Source organism: Eulemur rufifrons, chromosome 15 (assembly GCF_041146395.1).
Source record: "Eulemur rufifrons isolate Redbay chromosome 15, OSU_ERuf_1, whole genome shotgun sequence".
NCBI lineage: Eukaryota > Metazoa > Chordata > Mammalia > Primates > Lemuridae > Eulemur > Eulemur rufifrons.
In genome coordinates, this window is record NC_090997.1 from 16,887,954 (window position 1) to 16,911,491 (window position 23,538).

The following is a 23,538-nucleotide window of genomic DNA, read 5'->3' on the forward strand; positions in this document are numbered from 1 at the left end:
AGCAATTCAGTCACATCTTTGGGCTCCAGTTCTAATTCTAGTTCTCTTGCTATTTCTACATCTGCAGTTACTTCCTCCACTGAAGTTTTGGAGCCCTTAACGTCATCCATGAGGGTTGAAATCAACTTCTTCCAAACTCCTGTTAATGTTGATATTTTGACCTTCTCCCATGAATCACAAATGTTCTTAATGGTAGCTAGCATGGTGAATACTTTCCAGAAGGTTTTAAATTTTCTTTGCCCAGACCCAGCAGAGGAATCACCATCTATGGCAGCTGTAGCCTTACAAAATATATTTCTTAAATAATGTGACTTGAAAGTCAAACTTACTTCTTGAACCATTGACTGCAGAATGGATATTGTGTTAGAAGGCATGAAAAGAACAGTCATCTCCTTGTACCTCTCCATCAGAGAGGTCACCTTGGGTGACCAGGTACATTGTCAATGAATAGTAATATTTTGAAAAGAATCTTTTTTTGATGAATAGTAGATCTCAACAGTGGAATTAAAATATTTAGTAAAGTATCCTGTGAACAGATGTGCTGTCATCTTGGCTTTGTTGTTTTATTTATAGAGCACAGTCAGAGTAGATTTAGCATAATTCTTAAGGGCCCCAGGAATTTTGGAACAGTAAATGAGCATCGGTTTCACCTTAAAGTCATCAGTGGCACTGTTCCCTAACAAGAGATCAGTCCGTCCTTTGAAGTTTTGAAGCCAGGCATTGACTTTTCTACTCTAGCTTTGAAAGTCCTAGTTGGCATCTTCTTCCAAAATAAGGCTGTTTTGTCTACATTGAAAATCTGTAGTTTAGGGTAGCTACCTTCATCAATGATCTTAGCTAGGTCTTCTGGATAACTTGATGCTGATTCTATATCAGCACTTGCTGCTTCACTTTGTGCTTTTATGTTATATAGATTTTTTTTTTTAAACCTCATGAACCAACCTATGCTAGCTTCCATCTTTTCTTCTGTAGCTTCCTCACCTTCCTCAGGCTTCATAGAATTTAAGAGGGTTAGGGCCTTGTTCTGGATTAGGTTTGGCTTAAGAAAATGTTGGGGCTGGTTTGATCTTCTATCCAGACTGCTAAAACTTTCTCCATATCAGCCATAATTCTGTTTCACTTTCTTATCATTTGCATGTTCACTAGAGTAGCACTTTTAATTTCTTTCAAGAACTTTTCCTTTACTTTCACAACTCGGCTAACTGTTTGACACAGGAGACCTACTTTTGGCCTATCTTGAATTTGGACATGCCTTCCTCATTAAGCTTAATTGTTTCTAACTTTTGATTTAAAGTGAGAGATGTGCAACTCTTCCTTTCACTTGGACACTAAGAAGCTATCGTAGAGTTATTAATTGGCCTAATTTCAATATCATTGTATCTCAGGGACTAGGGAGACCCAAATAGATTGAAAGAGATGAGAGAATGGCTAGTGGTTATGGGAGTCAGAACACATATAACATTTATTAATTAAGTATGTCATCTTATATGAGCTCAGTTTGTGGTGCCCCAAAACAATATTAATAGTTATATCAACAGTCACCATAACGAATAAAATAATGATGAAAATGTTTGAAATATTGTGAGCATTGTCAAAATGTGACACAGAAACATGAATTGAGCACATACTATTGAAAAAAATGGTGCTGAGAGACTTGCTAGACACAGGATTGCCAGAAACCTTCAATTTGTAAAAAGAACACAAGATCTGCAAAGTGCAATAAAACAAGGTATGCTTGTAAGTCAGGTGGTGATAAGCACTAAGGAGTTAAACAAACAGTGTCAGAGGATAGACAGTGATGGAAGATAAGAATATTTTTTAAACACTGCACCTGGAAATATGTCAAACTGCTTCCTATAATATGTTGAACAGACAGTGAGGAACTGAAGCCCTCAGTGCAACAATTTGTGGGGAACTTCATCTTGCCAAGAACCACTGGACTTGGGAGTAAATCTCTCCCCTATTAAGTTTTAAGATGACTGCAGCCCAGCTGGCACCTTGATATAAGCTGTGAAAGTCTCTGGAGCAGAGGCCCCAGTCAACTGTAACCAGATTACTGACCAACAGAAACTGTGAGATAATAAATGTGTTTTGTTTTAAGCTGCTGAAATTTATAGCAACTTATTATGTAGCGATAGATAACAAATACAAGTCACCTACCCCTATACAGGGATATATCTCAACCTGCCTCTCTGAAGGGAGTGAGGCTAGTATTTGTTTTAATGGAGATTGCTAAACAGATCATCACTTTAGATATCTGCATAATCCTCTAAATCAAATATTTAAAGCCAAAGTGAAAAGACACTTAATGTATACCAACAGATTAAATACATTTTTTGACCAGAGATATTTCAGTGTTGTTTCTTCCAACACAGAGGTCTTAATAAATGATGTTGCCATTTTTTATATTGACGTTTTATCTACTATTTCTTAATTTGGGAGCCAGGCTAAGGAAAGAGTCAAATTCATAGAATATTATGAATTCTAGTCATATATAAATTTTTTATAGGAGTTAGAGGACTATTTAATAAATCTACAGTAAACATTCAAATATGTAAATAAGGGCTATCTTATTTTCATTCTGTTCTATACAATGATGGTTCAAGGCAGGTAACAGAAGACAAACTTTGGCAGATTGGTAAATTACTGGCTGATCCTAAAGAAAATTAAGCCCATCAGGGTGTGCTGGACCTGAATGCCTGCTATTGGAGTCTTCTCCTTTGATTGCTGTCATACTATGTTAGCAAGGGAAAAAAACAGAAAGAAAACAAATTCTCCTATTCAGGTCAAAAGATTGTTTATGTAGCAGAAATAGGGGCTGTTGTGGTAGTCTGACCTTGATGTGACAGAATAAGTGACTCCCATGTGGCACAAGCTGATTGGGGAAGGAGTCAGAGAAGTCCCTTTGCCAATCTAGTACCTGCTCTGCTCATTCTTCTATTATGAGAGCTTGCTTTTGAATCTTGAATCACTTTTAAGCATTCCCCATTGAAATGCAAGTGTACTTGGAAGGATTCCTATTGTAATTTATCAATAAAAATCAAAGTAGAAAATCACAAGAATGGTATCAATTAGTCTCCTGGAACAAATCATCAGAAGCAGCAGGCACATAAACGTCTCCTTCTAAGTCATGGCCAGGAGCAAAGGACTGTACTATGGTTTGGATGTTGTTTGCCCCCACCAAAACTCATGTTGAAGTTTGATTCCCAGTGTGGCAATGTTGGGTGGTATGTAATGGGAGGTATCTGAATCATTTATGAGAGCTGGGGAAACAGCTCTCATAAATAGATTAATGCCAGCTTGCAGGAGTGAGTGCATTCTCACTCTCTTGGGAGTGGATTAGTTTTCCTGAGAGAGCAAGTGGTTATAAGCAATCCCAGTCTCTCCTGCATGTATCTTTGCATGTGTCTGCTTTCCTTTCCACTTTCTTCAATGAGTTGAAGCAGCACAAAAGCCCTCACCAGAAGTGGAGCAGATGTTGGTGCTATGCTGTTGGACTTCTCAGTCACCAGAATCATAAGCCAAATAAACTTTTCTTTTTTTTTTTTTTTTTTTTTGAGACAGAGTCTCACCCTGTTGCCCAGGCTAGAGTGAGTGCCGTGGCGTCAGCCTAGCTCACAGCAACCTCAAACTCCTGAGCTCAAGCGATCCTCCTGTCTCAGCCTCCCGAGTAGCTGGGACTACAGGCATGCACCACCATGCCCGGCTAATTTTTTCTATATATATTTTTAGCTGTCCATATAATTTCTTTCTATTTTTAGTAGAGATGGGGTCTTGCTCTTGCTCAGGCTGGTCTCGTACTCCTGAGCTCAAACGATCCGCCCACCTCGGCCTCCCAGAGTGCTAGGATTACAGGCGTGAGCCACCACGCCTGGCCCAAATAAACTTTTCTTAATAAATTACCCACTCTCAGGTATTTTGTTATAGCAACACAAAACAGACTAGGACTCCTGTCATCAACACTAAAAGCACACAAATTGTAATGAGATTTAGTAACTTAACAATTCTGTTGATATGAATTTTGCAGCCATATTTGACCATAAGCTTACATTTACTTTAAATTCACATTTGAATGCTCATGGACTGTCTTTTATGGTTGGCTCATTGTGATAAACTCATTTGCTGCTCCAAAGAAGAAGTGAAGAGCTCCTTGGAGGAATGAGAGAAATTGAAAATGCTGGAACAGTGATTATTGTATCCGGCGTCAGGCCCTGCAGACTCAGTAAGTTCCCTATAAGTAAAACAGCCCCACCTCCAAGTTCTCCATTTTCAAAATTATGGTGATCAAAAATTTTTGTGAGTGCTTATGCTTATGGCTGATAAGTAACTTGTGGCCATAAAATATAAAATTAAGTATAGAAGTGATTCAATTAACTACAAAGCAAGTCCACCCCATAATTTAATTTTCCAATCTCTCAGAGTATCTATAACATTTATGTGATGAATCATGATTTCTGTAATCCAAATGGTTATTACAAACTGGTACTCTATTAAAAATTTCCGTTATTAAAATAAACTGTTACACTGTGTCTATTTTCGTAAATGGATTCCTAAGGGTCTAGTTTTGATTGATTTGCTAAGTTAAATAACATAATACTTTCACTTTAAAGAATTAATGATCAAGCTGTAATTTTTTATTTTGGCCTGGGAAATAAGGTCTAGGTTAGGATTTAGAAATTCTGTCTTTGCCTTGAGGCTCCTGTACCATGTATATAGATAACCTTCCAGGGATTTTGAGCTATTTGGGGAGTCATTAACTTCTTTATGAAAAGGTGCTTCAGTAGAAAAAAAACACTTATTCTTTTATGAAGGAAAAATATTTTTAAAAAGTAAAGGCATCTTAAGGAAAACCCTATGCTGGGTAGCATAGGGGAGACAAGATTTGATTTAAAATAATACAAACTGTCAGCATTGATAATATCAAACCTTCAGAGGCAAAATGAAATAAAAATTTCATTGTAAGAGGCTAAGGTAATCTCAAAATTATCTTTTTCACTGAGACTCCTTGCTAACTTGGTGCTGGATGGAGGGGAAGATATAATCTCCCCTAAGAATCTATAACCATAAGCTCACACATGAGTTTCAGGTATGAATTAATGTTAGCCGTGAGGTCCACAATGATCTCAAATGGAGAATTTAATTTAGTCTGCATCCATGCTGCCCTCAAGATCTCAAATAGATCTTAAATATATAATTTAATTTAAAGAGTTCTCCAATTACTTTTGATTCCTGGTAACTAGAAGAGATAACACAAATCTTCCTCAGAGGTACTCAGCTTTAAGCCAACAGACCAAATTCCAAGAAAAGTGACCTGTTCAGTGTAAATACAATTTTTAAAAAATCAAGAAAACAAATAAAAAAATGCACAAGGAAATAATGTAACATGAGTGAGAGCTAGCCAATAAACCAGAGCAGTAGAACCAGACATTCAAAACCTTGAGATGTTAAAATTATTGGTCATAAAATATAAAATAACCTTATATAATGTATTTAAATAGAGAAAGAGAAGTTTAAAATATTATGAAGAGACAATAAAGTCTAAAGAATCAATATGCAGACATCAAAAATTAATAAAACCTATAGAATTAATTAGCTAAATAAATCTCCTCTAAAGAGTAACACACATCAATCACTGGATATAGAACCAAAATGACCCTGTGGTGCAATGGGAAAAGAACAGTTTTTTCCAATAAACGTTGTTGGACCAATTGACTATCCATCTGGATGAAATATATATCTAGACTCCTTCTAGACATTAACCAAAAACAACTTCAGATGTTTTGTAGATCTAAATGTGAAAGGAAGAACAATAAAACTTCCAGAAACAAAACATAGGAGAATACATAAATTGTATTAAGATTGTGAAAGACTTTTTAAACAAGATGCAAAAAGCTCTGTCTATAATCAAAAAGATTTATAGATTATTACATTAAATGAATAACATTTATTATCAAAAGATACAATTATGAAAGTGAAGAGACAAGCTGGAGCCTAAGAGAAGACATCCACAACACATATATATGAGAAAAGACTTATATACAAAATACATGAAGAATTCCTACAGGTCAATTAGAAAAATACAACAACCAAACCATTTTAACAAATGGGCTAAAAATTTAAGCAGACGGTTTGAAGTAGAATATATCCAAATGGCTGATAAGTATGGGAAGGTGTTCAATGTTATTGGTCATCAAGGAAATGCAAATGAACTCCACAATGAGATTCTATTACAGATTCATTGGGACAGCTAAGATTACTAAGACTGATCAAACTGGTGTGTAGAAGGTGTGCAAGAGCTAACAATCTCATATGCTGTGAGTAGACATATGAATTCATACAACTTCTGAAAAGTGTTTGGCAGTAACTTCTGAAGCTGGATATGCACATACACCATAATCCAGAAGTTTACTCAACATAATTTTGTTCATATGTATTCTAAATGACATATACCTAAATGTTTACAGCAATATTATTTGTAATTATAATAAAAGTAAAAAAAACTGAAAAGAACCCAGATGTTTATTTTTAGTAAAATGGTTTAAAAAAAATGTGGTGAATTATCCAATAGACTAAATTAAGCAATGAGAAATAATGGGTTACTGCTATATGTGACAACATAGATAAAACTCAAAAATACAATAGTGGGCAATCTAAGCCAAGCCTATTGAGTATATCCAATATGATTCCAGTTATATAACTTATTAAAAGGGCAACATGTAATGAAAATATTAAATATAATATAGTAATTACGCTTTTGGTGGGGGAAGTTTTCTGGTTTGACTTTATGGAGGTTTCTGTTCTAGTTATTGCTTAGGTTCTGGTTTTAAGGGACTGTTCATTCTGTGGAAATTCTTTTGACTATACACTGAGAATCTGTGTATTTTTGGAATGCATACTATACTTGAATAAAAAGTTTACTCAAAATTATAATACATACATACAAGTCTCTTCTATCACCTCGTTCACATCCATCTAATTAATTCTTCCAGTTTTGCCAGATTTCCTTTTAACTATTTTGACTCAAATAACCAGATGATGCACCATAGCTTGATGCACAATTGTTTGAGCAGCCTTGCTTAGAGCAGGACATGAACAGGTTGATCTCTAATGTCCCCAACCTCTGGTAATTCTAAAAGTAGAAGGTTGTTTACTCTGATTAGCACAGTGTTATAATGTCCTCCTTCTCATGACCCCCAAATGCACACCTTTGCAACCAAACTATTGTACAATGCATTTTCATTTGTACAATAAATTTCTACATGTATCTTCACAAACTATTTAAAGAGTATTAATATAATCTCCATTTTATAAACAAGAAGACTGAAGTTCAGCACAATCAAATAGCTCCTTTAAGACCATTCAGCTAATCTGTGATGTAGATCATTCTGCACGTAGTCATGGAAATTTTATAAAAATTCTTAATTCATATCCACATATCTTTATCATGTTTCCTTAGTTGGACTAAAAAGTTCTTAAAGGTAGAGTCCATATCTTTTTTTTTTTTGAATGTTCCTCCATAATGTGCCATACAGCTGTCAGCATGCAGTAGGTTATTAATAAATGATTCTTGAGAGATGGAAAATCTTTTCAGTCAATATTTGAGCATCTAAAAGCACATCATTCTGAGCAAAGACCTTGGTGACTAACACATCACCTAAATTCAATAAGATAGCTCATAAGCATTGTCTTCTTTGTAAAGTAAGCCTTTATCTTTTCTTAACTTATTATTTTTTTTTATTTTTATTTCAGGATATTATGAGGGTACAAACATTTTGGCTACATTTTTTGTCTTTGCCTCACTCAAGCGAGCATTAGAGGCATGCCCTTCCCCTCTACAATGCTCACCGTGTCCATTAGTTGTGAGTTTACCGCCCCCCCCACCCCCCTAATCCCTGGAGAATATTCACTACCATGTGAGCACCATAGTGTTGATCAGTCAGTGCCAATCTGATGGCGAGTACATGTGGAGCCTGTTCTTCCGATCTTGTGATACCTCACTTCGGATAATGGGCTCAGGCTCTATCCAGGAAAATATAAGAGGTGCTAGGTCACTGTCGTTTCTTATAATTGACTAATATTCCATTGTATACATATACCAAATTTTAATAATCCACTCAGGAATCGACAGGCACTTGGGTTGTTTCCACATCCCTGCAATAGTGAATTGTGCTGCCATAAACATTCAGGTGCAGAAGAAGGGCAAGTGATGTCTTATCAGGCATTAGGATAAGTAGACCAATCTTTCTTTGCATTAATGTCACTGCTTAGTATCATAGGAAAAGTTCAAATTTGTGTTTTTCAGTTGCTAGCCATGATTTTAAAACATCTACATTTTTTTGTTAAAGTGCTGGCACAAAAAATCCATGACAATTATCATACCAATGGGCTGAAAAGAAAATCAGACGTAGCAATTCACCAAGAATGTGTGTTCTTATCTAATCAGATTCATCATCTTTCAATATGATGCTACAAAAGATGCAAACTGGGCAAGGGCAGAGCTGGTCAGCGTTTAAATTAGAGTTCTCCAAAGGCAAATTCAAGGACCCAAAAGACCAAGAAGAAATGCCAGTACATTTCATTACTAGATCATTTTCCTCTTGAGTATAAAAAGACTTACAAGTGGCCTGAAAGTTGTTGTACTTATGATGGTTTTTCTAAGGTGAAATGTAAGAAGGAACAGTGCAGACATACTGGTCATTAAATTTCATGTGGTGCTTTTTTTCAAGGGCAAGAAATTAAAAGCTCACTCTCATTAACATAAATATAGTTTGTCTTACCCAAGACCAAGCAGTCATGCATGTCATTTTTAAGAATTCTTAATTTAACATCCTTTCTTAATTCTAAGACAGAATCAAAGTATCAGGACAGACTATTCCAGATTCTTATCTTCAAAGTATAATAGTTCAAACACTCACACCATCTGGGAGTACATAACGTGTCTCCATCATGACCATTAGGTTAGTTTTTCTTTTTAAATGATGGAAACTGTGTAAAATTTAAAATATTCCTCTAATATATAGGTTATTATAGAAATATAGCATTCTCTGTTTCCTCTTTCCATCATCTCACTCCTTGGAAAAAATGGTTACACCCTGCTAGAAGCACTTCCAAATAATAACAGAACTTAAGAGAATCTTTTTGGCAAAGTTTTGGTAACTGGTTCTGGCTGCCTTATCCAGGTCACTCCTATAATATAATAGTTGACAATGTAGAAAAACACTTCAGGATTGCTAGACACACACATGCATGTACTAGCAATTTTTATGTAGTTTCTGTTGAATTCATGATCATAAGCTAAAAAACATTTCCTCCTATAGATCTCCATCCTAATTGTTTAATAGCTTTTGTTTTAGAAAAGTCTAATTTGTGTGAACAGCTTTAGTTCTCTTCCATTCTTTTTCCCTACCTTCCTCCCTCCCTCCCTCTCTCTCTCTCTCCTTCCTTCCCTCCTTCCTTTTTCTTTCTTTCACATAGACTCTTTTTATAAAAAACATTCATTGTTTGTGATCTAGACACATGGGTTCAGGATAAGAAGTAAGGCTCTTCCAGTTACTATACTACCCTCTGATGAAGACTGTTTAAGTAAGAAAAGCAGAAATGTGACAGAAGCTAACATGGAAGGAATTGAAGAGAGTACTAGAGCTGGAGAGTTCTCAGTGGCATATGAACTGATGTTCAGAATGAAACAGAATGTTCCACTATCTGAGCTAAATGAAAAGGGCTCTAGGAGAATCCTGAGGTTCTACATTTAGGGGAATTTATATCTCTCTATGTAAATGATTGCTGAGCTGAAGAAACTCAGTCCTGCACTATTTTATCAAAAGAATTAGAGGCCTAATTCCACAAAGGGTGATACCTATTTATAGTTCAGAAATGTTCAAAGTCAGGAAGTTAGAAGAGTAACCAAGATAGCATGGTAAAAATAGAAGGATTAAGACATTGGCAATCTGCGACTACTAATTGTCAAAAAGATGTGTGAGCTTCCCATGGACCAATTTTATGCTAGAAAAAGTAACTGGAGTTGCATTGCTTTGATAAGACCCTGTCCAAGAAGGCAGCCTGCCTAGGCAATAAACCCAGAAGTATTAATAAAATGCTGATGGGGTAACTCCAAGTACAAATGCTAAGAAAGATCATAGAAGGTTAACCGAAGAGTGCATCAGTGATGAGCCATATAGTACATGTGTTCATGATAAACTACCAAATAATCAAGAAATGAACCCTTCAGAAAGACAGCCAGCATGTAGAAGACTTAAAATACAAACTTTAAGGAACAATGGCAAACTTTACTGCTTTTCATTAACTCCTTCTCTCTTTTTTTCTGTTACACCACTCCCTCCCATGGAATTGGAATTTCTCAATCCTTTTCCTGAATTGGCTTTCAAAAAGCCAATAACAGGAGAGTTGTGGAGAAGTAAAAAAGCAAGGAAAAACGGAATAAAAAGACCTCATACCTTCACCTCTGTCCACTGCATATTCCCAGGCATAAATTGGTGGGATTAAAGAGTGTTGAATTGGATGTGAAATTGAAGCTTTGATGCAAATTTGAGATCATTATAACTAAAAGTAATCTAACCAGAAAGCTATGAAATATGTTTTAGATATTTTCCAGTGAAAGGAAAAGAGATTCCACAGTTCATTTTCAAGAATTGAATGAAAAAAAAAACCCACAATGATTTCCTTCAGTAGTCCATGGATTTTAATCCTTTCAAGAATCCAATTACACAATATAATTTACTGATTAGAGCATGGGGTTAGTCATTCTCAGTAGATTTCATAGAGTCCCAAATTTAAGAATGTGTGTTTAAATGTATACAGATTTGGAAGATGTGGAATTTAACTGGATTCTGAAATCCAAAGAATAAACAAATTAAGCATTTCTAATTATAGAATAGAAATATAACAGATATATTCATGCTGGGTGTATATATTTTATGATTACTGAGATGGATTGAGAGGACCCCACTGAAGACTATGTTTAAATTAGCACAACAGTTTTACCGTAGAACATTGAGCTAAAGACAAATTGTGTATATTTAAGAGAAAAAGAAATCTCTTTAGTATGGCCACACAATGAAGTACAAAATCAGTGGGACTTTAAAGTTTTCTTCCTATTGCATTGTATGAGTTCCTTATATAATTTAGATATTAACCCCTTATTTGATGTATATTTTGCCAATATTTTCTCCCATTCCATAGCTTGCATTTTGATTTTGTTGATTGTTTCCTTTGCTGTGCAGGAGATTTTTAGTTTGATGTAGTCTCACTTATTTATTTTGCTTTTGTTGCCTGTGTTTTTGGCGTCCTATCCAAAAATTCATAGCTAAAACCAATGTAAAAGAACTTTTTCCATATGTTTTCTTCTAAAAGTTTTATGGTTTCAGTTCTTACATTTAAGTCTTTAATCTATTTCAAGTTAACTTTTTTGAAGGGTGAAAGATGAGGGTCCAATTTCATTCTTTTACAAGTGAATATACAGTTTTTCCAACACCATTTATTAACAATATTATCCTGTCTCCATTGTGTATTTTGGGCAAACTCATCAAAAATTAGTTTCCTACAGATGCATTTATTTGTGGGCTTTCTATTCTGTTCCATCAGTCTATGTGTCTGTTTTATGCCAGTACCATATGTTTTGATTGCTATAGCTTTGTAACATAGTTTGAAATCAAGAAGTATGATGACTTAGCTTTGTTTTCTTTTTGCTCAAGATTGCTTTGGCTATTCAGGCTTTTTTGTGGTTTCATATTAATTTTCTATTTCTGTAAAAAATGTCATTAGAATTTGATAGAAGTTGCACTGAATCTGTAGATTGCTTTGGGTAGTATGAATATTTTAACAAAATTAATTAATTATTTTAATGAACATGGTATATCTTTCCATTTATTTATGTCTTCTTCAATTTCTTTCATCAATGTCTTATAGTTTTTGTCATACAGATCTTCAAATCCTTGGTTAAATTTATTTCTAAGTATTTCATTCTTTTTGATGTTATTGCAAGTGAGATTGTTTGATTAATTTCTTTTTCAGATAGTTTGCTGTTACTGTTAATTTAAAATTTATTTTAAAAATTTAGCCACTAAGGTGTATGGGAAGTGGTAAAGCCTGACCCCATAGAAATACTTTCTTTAGAAATATAATGTCCAGATCAGGAGGCATTTTTCTTTATGAGGAAATGAACCTCAAATGTGCCTGTGTTAAATAACTGGGGTAGAATCCTACTTCTAACTACCTGTGTGACTGAACAGGTTACTAAACATCACTGTGTTCAGCTTCGCCTTCCTGATATGGTGAATGATAATACTATCAACCTCACTGCCAACTCCTACATTGCTGGGAGAAATGAATGAACATAACAAAAGTATTTATTACAGTGACTATAACAAAGGAAGTCATCAATAAATGATTATCTATTGTTACTACTATTATTCCTTGTATCCTATTATATATTTTGACTTACAAGATGTTTTTAGCCTATCTCTTTGTATTTTGCTGTTTATCATTGAATAGGGATCCACTCATTATTTCATTATTCCCTCCTCTCCCCTCTTTCTCTTTCTCTCTCTTTCTCTCTCTCTTCCCTAATACACACATACACATTAGATAAAAATAGATAGATGGATCATTTTCCTTGATATAACAGTGGCAGAATTTAATACTACTCTAGTTTCAAGTATAGCTCCAGGCATCTAGTCAAATTGAATTGGGAAGTTTTAGAACATTTACAGTGTTATGGCACAGGCAATTTTAAGAACTGAGTATTACAGGTTTGACTTTCATTATGGGCTCATTTGTCAGGGCAGTGACAGAAGAATCAAATTTTGGAGCTGGAATGAGCATTAGGGACCAGTGGTGAACTTCACATCTCTTAAGTCCCATGGTAAGAAAATGGCATAAACTTCTACCAAGTGTTTAAAATACATATCTGTTTACAAATTTTTCTTTATTGTCCAGCTCTAAGCAATAAAATTCAGTCTCTAACAATAAAATTTCAGATTTTGAATTTTAAATATCAGATGCAAAATCAAATGTAATAATAGATCTGTAAATAAATAGATATACAGGCAGATATGATCATTGTCTAAAGTGATTTTCTTATATTTCTTATTTGTTTAATAATAGGAGAACATTGAAGTATATAATACATACATATTTTGATGGAATATTACATGGAATTAATGATCATATTATACGTGTATATGAAAATAACAGCAATTTAGAAAAATATTACATACAACATTGAATACTCTTTTAACTAAATTTGAAATTACATTGTATTTTGCACTTTTAAAATACCATTTTATTAGTTCTTTCTTATTTTTTAATAAAATTGTTATTTTAAAATATATTTATATTTCCAGAAAAGTTGCAAAGGTAATACAAAGAGTTCCTTTATACTTCACATCCAGTTTTCCGTGTTAGTATGGTACATTTGTCACTATTAATGAACCAAAGTAAAGTCCATACTTTATTCACATTTCCTTAGTTTTTACTAATGTCCTTTCTTTCTTTGAGCATCTGACTCAGAATACCACATTACATTTAATTGTGAAGTTTCCTTAGGCTCCTTTTGACTCTGACAGTTTCTCAAATTTCCTTTGATTTTGATGGCTTTGACACTTTGGAGGAGCACTAGTCAGTCAGGTACTTTGTAGAATGTACCTCAGTTGAGATTTGCCTGATTTTTCTCTGAGATTAAACTGTGGTTACGAGTTTTGGGGAAAACGCACACGGAAGTAAAGTGTCATTTTCATTACCAACTATACACTATCAGCATCATTTATGACTGTTGATGTTGGCCTCAATCTTTAATTTGAAACTTTAATTCATTTAGTGACTTCTAACTCAATCAGTTAAGTTTTCAGGTAAGTTTAACATGTGCTGTAATGCAAGCCATTTTTTGTTTGTTTGTTTGTTTCATGATCAGATATAGTTTCTCGAAGATTATTAGGTGTATTAGTCAGGATCCTCCAGAGAAACATAACCAGTAGGGTGTGTGTGTGTGTGTGTGTGTGGAGAGAGAGAGAGAGAGACAGAGAGAGAGAGAGAGATTTTTATGAGGAGCTGACTCACATGATTATGGAGGTTGACAAGTCCCAGGATCTTCAGGATATATTCCAAAGCTGGAGACCTAGGGGAGCTGATGCTGCAGTTCTTGTCAAGTCCAAAGTCCTGAGAACCCGGAGAGCTGATGGTATATTTCCAGTCTGAAGGTCAGGAGGCTTGACACTCAGGAACAGCCAGTGTTTCAGCTCAAGTCCAAAAGCAGGAGCAAGCCAACGTTCCAGTTCCGGTCAGGCAGAAGTAATCCTCTCTCACCTAGGGGAGGTCAGACCTTTTGTCCTGTGAGGCCCACCTACTTGAGGAGGGCAATCTGCTTTACTCACTCCATCAATTTAAACGTTAATTTCATTCAAAATCACTCTCACAAAAACACCCAGAATAATATTTGACTTAATGTCTGGGAACCCTATGGCCCGGTCAAGTTGACACATAAAATTAATCATCACATTAGAGTAGAACATTAAAATATTAAGACACCCAGAGAGTCTATATGGACTTAAGAAGTATTTTATAACCTTATCGATCTCAGATTTCAAGACTGTCTTTTGAGAGACTTACGCCATGTTCTTTCACAGCAGAGGGCTGCAGGAATAGGTAACAGGACACCTAGAAAGATGGATTACTATTTTCATCCCAAATCTAGAACCATGGATGCCACCCCTGAAAAATGAAAACAAAATAAACAGACCAAAAACAAAACAAAACAAACAAAGGGAAGGACAGGGAGAGAAAAATATTATGCTATCAATAACAAGAAAACAAAGACATCCAAAATATCTCTTATAAATGAAAGAATTTTTCACATTTTCTTCATTAATCCATTCAAATAAATACGTGCCAGACACTGTTCTCAGTGCTTAAGAGGCAGCACTAAACAAAGTCAGAGAAAGATCCTTCTTGCAGCATAGGTTCTCACAGGGAGAAATTGACGATACATAATAAAACCGCACCTTCATGGGATGCTAGAAGGTGACTGTAGGGTCCTCCGGTTCCCTCCACTTCCTTTCTGTGTCCTGACCTAGAATCACAGAGTACCTTGACATCTCTGTGACGCTGCCAGGCCCCTGCTTTCCATGTGGGCTTGAACATTTCCTGGCACTAACAAGGCGGTTTAGGTTGTTACTTGAAAACACTGAGAGATTAACCCTGTTGTTAAACACACAGAAACTAGTCCAGGCCCTGAACCAAATTCCTTAAACCCTCATGTAAACTCTATAAGCCAACCCTCCTCCCTGCCTTGGGGAGGACAAAGCTAGGTAAAACATCTTTTCTGTCACCGTCACAAGGAAGCTTCAGCCCTCTGTAGGTAGGTTCCCCTTGTAAATGCTTTGGACTGATCACCATGGTGTTTACTGCTTCTGTCTTTGGAATCCCAACCAGCCCCATCTCAGGAGAGTTTGAGGCAGTCTCTGCAGGAATTCCCCTGCCTCTGCTTTTGAGGTGACTCCAGCGAGGGGTTCAGCCAGACAAAGCAGTGACAAGTGTCATGGGAAAAAGAAAAGTAGGGCAGGAGAACAAGGACCACGGATATTGGAAATTAAGGAGGGTTTAAATAGGGGATAAAGGTTAGTCTCCTTGAGATGGTGGTGTTTGGGTAAAGTCTCAAAGGCAGGAAAAGAAGTAGCCATGTGCAAATCTTGGGAGATCATTTAGACAGAGGTACGACAAGAGCAAAGGAGAGAACTTGACTCACATGTTTGAGGAAAGGCCAGAGTGGCTGAAGTGGAATGATTCATGAAAGAGTAGTAGGAAAGAAGGCCAGAGAAAAAGGGATACCTCTTTACTGTAGTAACTACTTTATTCTTAGGAAATATAATTGTAGATGTAGAATTACATCCTATTAATTATGGGACAAAATCTCACTTTACAGGTGAAAGTGGGGACTCATGAGAAATTCAACTTGGAGATCCCAGTGCTGGCTGGGTCTGATATTTCTATTTTCTGAAATGTACTATTTTAAGTATGTCCTGAATATGCTAGTATATGTGCAGGAGATGGATTATTTGGGACTTTATAGGCCCTTATTAAGACCATGCCTTGAATCAAATGTCATTCACACTCAAATGGTGTCTGAAGCTTTGCTTGCCTAGACTGATGTTTAGGTATAGCTGATAAAGTAGTTATCACTATGTCTCAGATTTGAAGCTAAACATCATATAATATCTTTACGGATTCATTTTTCATACATAAACTATTATATGGGAAAAAAGTCACCAGCAATTGGCAAAGGAAGAAAGAGAAAATAATGGGATCCCAGAGTTCACAGTGCAGACATGAAAAGCTGGAAGTTACTCACTCTGCCTCCGTGTACATAACTGCTACCTAGGACTTGTGCTCTTCTAGAGTGGGACACAAAGCTAGATGTAGAAATTCAGTTTGAATTTATCAACTAGGTGCCTAGAAAAAAAAAATTCTATGATAATATGTTGATAATAAAACTGTAAATCAACAGTAACTATAATACAATCATACGATTTCTAGATAATAAATATAATTTCATCTGATATTTTCCAATATATGAAGCATTTTATATTCTCAGCTTTATAACAACCATGATTAACCAAGAATATTGTTCTATGTTATGGTTGAGAAAATATGAAATGATAAAACCACGTGTCTTATTATATCTCTTTTTAAATTATACATCTTACAATTTTTCTAAATCCATGATGAGTATTATTAATCTTTCTCTTTCATTGTGCAAGAGTGTTATGCTTTGCAATAAAATAAAGTGTTGGAATATATTCCAAAAGGAAAATGAAAAAGTACACAGTGCCTACTATGCGTAAAGTTTTTCCACATGCAATATATTAATTTTTCCTTAAAGTGATACTAGAAAATAAATGTTATTTCTAGCTTATAGATGATTAGATTGAGATTTGTATAGGCTCTATTGCCTTGATGAATATTGTCAAGTTGTCAAGAGTCAGTGTCAAGTTTTAAACCAGGGATTTCCTGAACCCAAAGCTAATTCAGAACATATTTAAAGTATTAATAGTACATTTTAGAGAATAGACATATCAGACCCAACCAGCATTAGGATTTCCAATAATTTATTTAACACTTTTAGATTTCCTGTGAGTCCCCACTCCCATCTGTAAAGGGAGACTTTTTTCTGTAATCAATAAAACGTAGTTCTATATCTATAATTATATTTCATAAAAATAAAACATTTACTACAGTAAAGAGGCATCCGTTTTTCTCAAAATGTGTAAGAAGAAAAAAATGTTTCTTCGTGTGCTATGTAACCAGCTTTACCATACAATTTTTAGGAAATAGTTTTAACATGTGAAATGAAGTCTTTACTATTACTAGGGCAGACAGCTTAATCTTTTCCAAAATTAAAAAAAAAAATTCTCACTGAAGTGTTCTACCAAAATTTCCACCTCGGTACTTTCCAGTGTCATCATGACCGCTGATGAATATTCTGTACTCACCACTCGGTCTTTTAACTTAGCAGCCAAGCGAGCACTCAGGAGTTGGGCTAAAAGAAAGAGACACAGAAAATAGGCTACTTACTGCAGAGATGGGGAAACTATGGATCTGGGCCAAATTGGATGCACTGACTGACATATTTTGTATGCCCTGAAGACTAAGAATGGCTTTTACAAATGAATATTTGCAATATATTTGGTGACAAGGAACAACTACTTTGAACCTCATTTAAATGAAATATTATTTCAAAAAAAGATTCCATTCTCCCCATTAGTAGACCTGTATTACCCAAAATAATGCTATTTAATTATTTTTATTATTTGAATTTTGTCATAAAAATTTCAGGAAAATTTGTTTTCTCACCTATAGTTACTTACATAATATTCTCAAATTTGTCTCATGGTAAATTCATAAGGCATAAAATATTTACTATCTGGCCTTTCACAGAAAACAGTTTTCCAACTGGGAAGCTACTGAATTGCAAGGCTCACTTGAAAACTGGAGATTCTAAAAGAAGTGCTTATCATCATAAAAATCACATCAAGGACCCATTGAGTTTTCAAGTGGCCTTATTTTAAATTATAGAACAAATGTCATAAACTTTTATTAGTATTTAAAAAGCAGGAAATAACAAAACTTCAGCTTACATATGTTTACAATATTTTTCTTATACTTGATTATATCATTGCAAAATGCTTTTTACTCAATTTGGATCACATAAACTTTTAAAACCTCCAGGCAGGTAAACTATTCTCATTGATAATTTAAGAATCCCTGGCACAGGACACTATGGTGAAGACTGCTTAGTTGTCCAGAATTGTCACTAAGAACGCCTGCTGTATGTGGATAACTTAGTCCAAATCAATTCTCCTATATTAAACAGTGTGCAAACATGACCACTTTCGCTCACTAGACATCATGACTAGAGCAGAGCTGTTGTATCAGGCAAGTCATACTCAGGAAGAAACCATGAGAATAAACTTCCTGAGCTCCTAGAGTGTGCCCTGAAATTAATAACAAAGAATGACTTGTCTAGCAATACTGCTGCCATTTTATACTAAACTGAAAAATTAACACTAAAGGACTCAAAGTGCAATAATGGAGGCAAAATAATCACATAGAAACAATGTTGGGGCCTTCTGGGTGAGTAGTTGTTTATACATATTAGAATTATTTCCATGTGAAATTCAAGTACTTTTAATTTTGTTAAGTGGAAAAAGGCAATGATGGATAAATTGTTGATTAATAACAATTCTCAATGGAAAAATATTACATATAAATGGAGACTTTCTAACAACAGATCCCTTAGTAGCACTGGAATAGTGTAATCAAAATTATTTCTATTTGAAAGATATTCATGCTAATCAGATAATGTTACTTTGATCAATTCCCTGAAAAAGATATATTTCAAAGTCCTGCATTTGTTATGTAAAATAGGCTGCATTTTCTTTAAATGGCATAAAGTAACGTGAATAAAATTACCACCATTGCTGGCATCCACATATCACTTTCCAGCTAACAAGATGCTCTCTATATATTTTCTCATCTGAATCATACCACCTCCCAGTCAAGACAGAAATTATCCCCATTTTACAGATGAGTTAACAAATTCTGTGACTTTGTAAAACTTATATTGCTTGTAGAGGAATAGCTCAAAAAAAGATCTCAAAAATAAAAGCTCTTTGTCTTTTTTTTCTTTCTAAACTATTTTTCTAATAACCATTTGATTCTTAGAAAGGAGCATTCCAACTTCATTTGACTCAGACTCACCAACTCCACTCTCATACCTCTTCCTAGTTCATGCCTTGGCTAAAACATTGGAGAGAAGCACTAACATGGACACATTGCCAAATGAAGTAATCTAGTATAATTTTTCTGCTATGGTCAGAATTTATTATCTATGCCAGGATAACAGATAGCCATAGGTATGTTAATTCTCAGCTATGGAATGTATGGCATATTTGGTAGGGTTTGGGTTTTTTGTTTCTTCTTTTTTTTAACTACTGGCATGCTTGTTCATACAATACATCCAACTCAGTTGTTCATGATACCATGTATAGGAAAGCAATTTGAGGGCAATAAAACACTGCACTAGGAGAAACTATTTGCTTCAGCATCATCTGCTGATTATGCTAAAAATGCAGTTTCTTGGACAATATCTCCAAACTGCTGAACCAAAATCTCTCTATGCGGTATCCAGGAATTTGGATTTTTAAACAAATTCTTCAAAAGATTCTTGTGGAAATTGAAGTTCAAGAATATTGGGAGAGGAAATCTGGCATGAATATTGAGTATTTATGCCCATCTTTGCTGGGTGTAACAAGAAGGCAAGGCCCAGACTGTTTTCTACCCAGGCCATTTTTTTAAGGTTGTACTTGCAGTGAGCAACCTTGAGAGATAAGCTAATGTCTTCATCAAGACAAGGAGCAGGCTCACTCTGGAAGCAGCGATGCTCCAAGCATAGAGTTTCTCAGACGAAATGCAAACCCACTGCATGCCGTGTCCGATGCGGCCCCTCCACAGTACCTCTGTGGGGTTTGTCAGCATGCTTGCTGTGCTGTAAGCAGTAAAATCCATTCCATCTGACCCTCGAGTCTCATGTCATCTACCAGCATCTGTGAAGATGTAATTAGCTAACTTCTTTGCCTGAAAGTAGGGCAAAATACCAAATTCTGTTAGAAAAATCACTGCATCAATTAGATGTGAGTAACACAGCCAAACCTCTTGTCTAACTGAAATCCAGATTAAATCTTCAAATGTTTTGTGTCAGAAGCATGCATAAACCTGTCTGCAAGAGGCATTGGGCTTTTTGCTCCAACCTCTTATTGCAATCTTATTTTATAGTATTTAAATACAGAAAGCTTAACTGAATCTAATTAGCTACTCTCTATCTCTGCTTGGAACCAGAAAGAGGCCAAAATTTTTATTAAGAAACACACATGCAGAGAAAGAAATGGGGTATGAAATGAATACAAACTGAAAAGCAAGGAATTCTTACAAACAGGTCGATGGTATTTTTATGATATGTTTTTGAATGTAACCTATTGGTTTAACAGGAAGAAAAGAGGACTCAGGTAGTCTCATTGTCCACAGTGATAAACTAGCACCAAATCACCAAGGTGTACAATCACCAGGATGGTTATCTCAAATGTGTTCAGTCAACGGGTGGCGTGTAGCTGCAGGGAGTCCTGGCATCAATTATTCTTGACGTTCCAGATTCCTGTTATTAGATGAGAATTAAGAATAGTCCTTCAAAGTAAGTTGCAGTGGTAAAGGGAAAATGAAATGCTAGTCTCAAACGAGGGGCAAGATCTGAGGCAGGAAAATCATGATGTGAAGGGGAGCGAGTAATAAAAAGAGACTTGAGAAGGGACAGAATAGAGGCAGCTGTGCCCAGAAGTACTAGGTTTTATCTGATGGGTCAGAGAGGGGCTGTGCGGTGGAGCTGGTCCCAGCTCTTGATGAACGAATTGCTTCTTCAACTTACCTGATGATAGGACTGAGCACAATCTGCCTCTATCTAAAGATGTGAAAGGATGAAATTCTCAAAGGCACGAGGGCGATAAAGAAGGCAGAGGAAAAGACACTAATGGAAAGACCTAGCGAAGTAGAAGGTGAAAGCCCTAATGGAATATTATTGCCTCATAGATGTTCACAGCTTTTCTGCAAACATTTCTTATCAGTCTCCAGAACTGAACCAGCAAAGATATGATTTCAGCGGGGTGTGCAGAAAACTTTATCTACCTGACCAAATGAGATTCCTTTGCACCCTTAATTTATACCCTGTAGCAGCCTATTACCGAAACCACTAATAGAATTTTTGGACAGATGGATGACTTTTTAGTGACATATTAGGAAGTGAATGCCTATGACATATCTCACATTTCATAACCATTCAGACTGAAAAATAAAATGTTTATTTTTTAAGACCCCTTCACTTTACTTCTAAAGAATAAGAAACATAGAGTATTATCAGTTTTTCTTTCTTAAATTATTTTGTACTTGCTAAAAAAATGCACCAAGTAAGAGCAAGTTAGGATAGCATTTTTATTTACAGTGTTGTTTAAAGATAGACAGCAAATTTTGCTCTTGAACTGACTGTTTTCCTTGGTGTTACACAACTCTTAGAATGAAGTGTTCCTACAGTTTTATTTTTAAGTGGCAGCTTTTCATATTCAGCTACTATATTCACCCAATTAGAACCATGATGCAGACAGAAAATGTAAAGAACCATGGGGGAGGGAAATAAGTTATGAATATTAGAGTTAAAGTAAAGACTGAATAGTTTCCTCAACTATTTTCTACTAGCATATAAGCCTCTTTTTAGGGGAGAGAGAAAACCAGATTAGGATATTATAGTTATAGAACTATTGACATGTCATAAAAAGGTACAGGAATTTCAATTACTCAAGTACATGTCAAGTCTGAGATTTCAATAAGGGACTTTAAAGGATGAAAACAGTAGTAAACGTGCCAGAAAATTTTTGTATGGGCTAAGTTTGAAACCCTTTATCATTGTTAAGAACATCCTTCTCCCCATATTGCAAGGTAAGCATTGAGATACTGGAAACACAGCGCTCAAAACCATCTGCACAGAGGGAAAAAGAATGAACTATGGTTACTTGTGAAGCTGCTGGAAGAAACTAAACAATGTGACTTTAATTAAAGAATGTTTCTGTGCAACTGGCTGCATGATATGTGCAATGAGTGATAGAAAAGGAATCGAGGATATGATCTCTGTCTTATGTGACTTTTAACTTCAGAAGATGAGGATGATAAACGGGAAATCATTACCATCATCATCATCATCATCATTGTTATTTTAAGGTAAGATCGTCTACATCCTTTATCCTGAAAAATAAACTATACTTGCAATAGGTTAGAAAAGTAATTGACTATTGTAAGTTGTGATATTTAGAGGCTGCTACTTAATAATAGAGGGCCTGGGACAGAACTTGGATGTAGATATCTTGGATTGGCAAGAAAAAAAATATTGAGAAACAGTGTAAAGAGATATAGATGGTAATAAGTTTGCAGACATGTCAGACATGCAGAACCAGGAATAATTGCAATATAAAGCTTGTATTATGGCATGGCAGGAAATGAGGCTGGCTAGACATGAGGAATATGAAAATGAAAAAAGATGCCTTTAATGTAGTCCAGACGTGTGGGTATAAGTGTGGTGGCAGGAAGTACAGATATAGGAAGCATATTACAGAAGTATGGTATAGACCCCTGAATTAATAGAAGACTCAAGAAAGAGTCCAGAGTCCTGATGCATGAGGGTAGACTCAGGAAAATAGAACTGGCACTAGATACTTCAAGAGAATGGATTCAATCTAGGATATTAGTAAACTATTATTTGGGGAAAGAGGTGGTGGTGACAGATCAAAAAGTAAACACTGATGTGCCCGAAGGAACTAACTGTAGAAAGTATCGAATACTCTATAACTAAGAAAATAAAACGGAAAGCGTTAGGTAGGCAGAAAGTTGGAGAGGCCATGCAAGGTGGGCCAGATCACAAGGACAGGGCGTTAGCCAGTCCCTGCAGTTCTCTGCAAAGGGGCATGATAGGGTTGGTTCTAGAAGTGGTGAAAGAGACTGGCATCTGGGACCAACTGCTGGTATTGGAACAAAGAGACACTGTTGGTTTGATGATACTAGGAACAGCAAGAAAGCAGGAAACTAATCTCTTCTCTCGTCTTGCCATCCACTCTCCCACTATAGCCCACTATTCTTAGAATCTAGCAAAAAGCTAGATGACAAAAGGTCTGTGAAATGTAGTTTACCAAGCCCTAGACCCAGCTTCAAAGAGCAGAGTGTAAAATGTTGGCCTTGGATGAAAAACTATGTGTGAATAAATAACAGGCAAACCCACCTTCTTTCTTTACTTCCTTCATGATTAGTTGTCTGACAATAAACTGTGAAAAGTATTAGAAATGCAATGCAATATCTTCAATTGGGATTCATTAAATCTCTGAGAAATCAAAGGAAATGGGCTGTTGCTTCCTGGCCTGGCTAAAGCTTTTGATGTGTGTT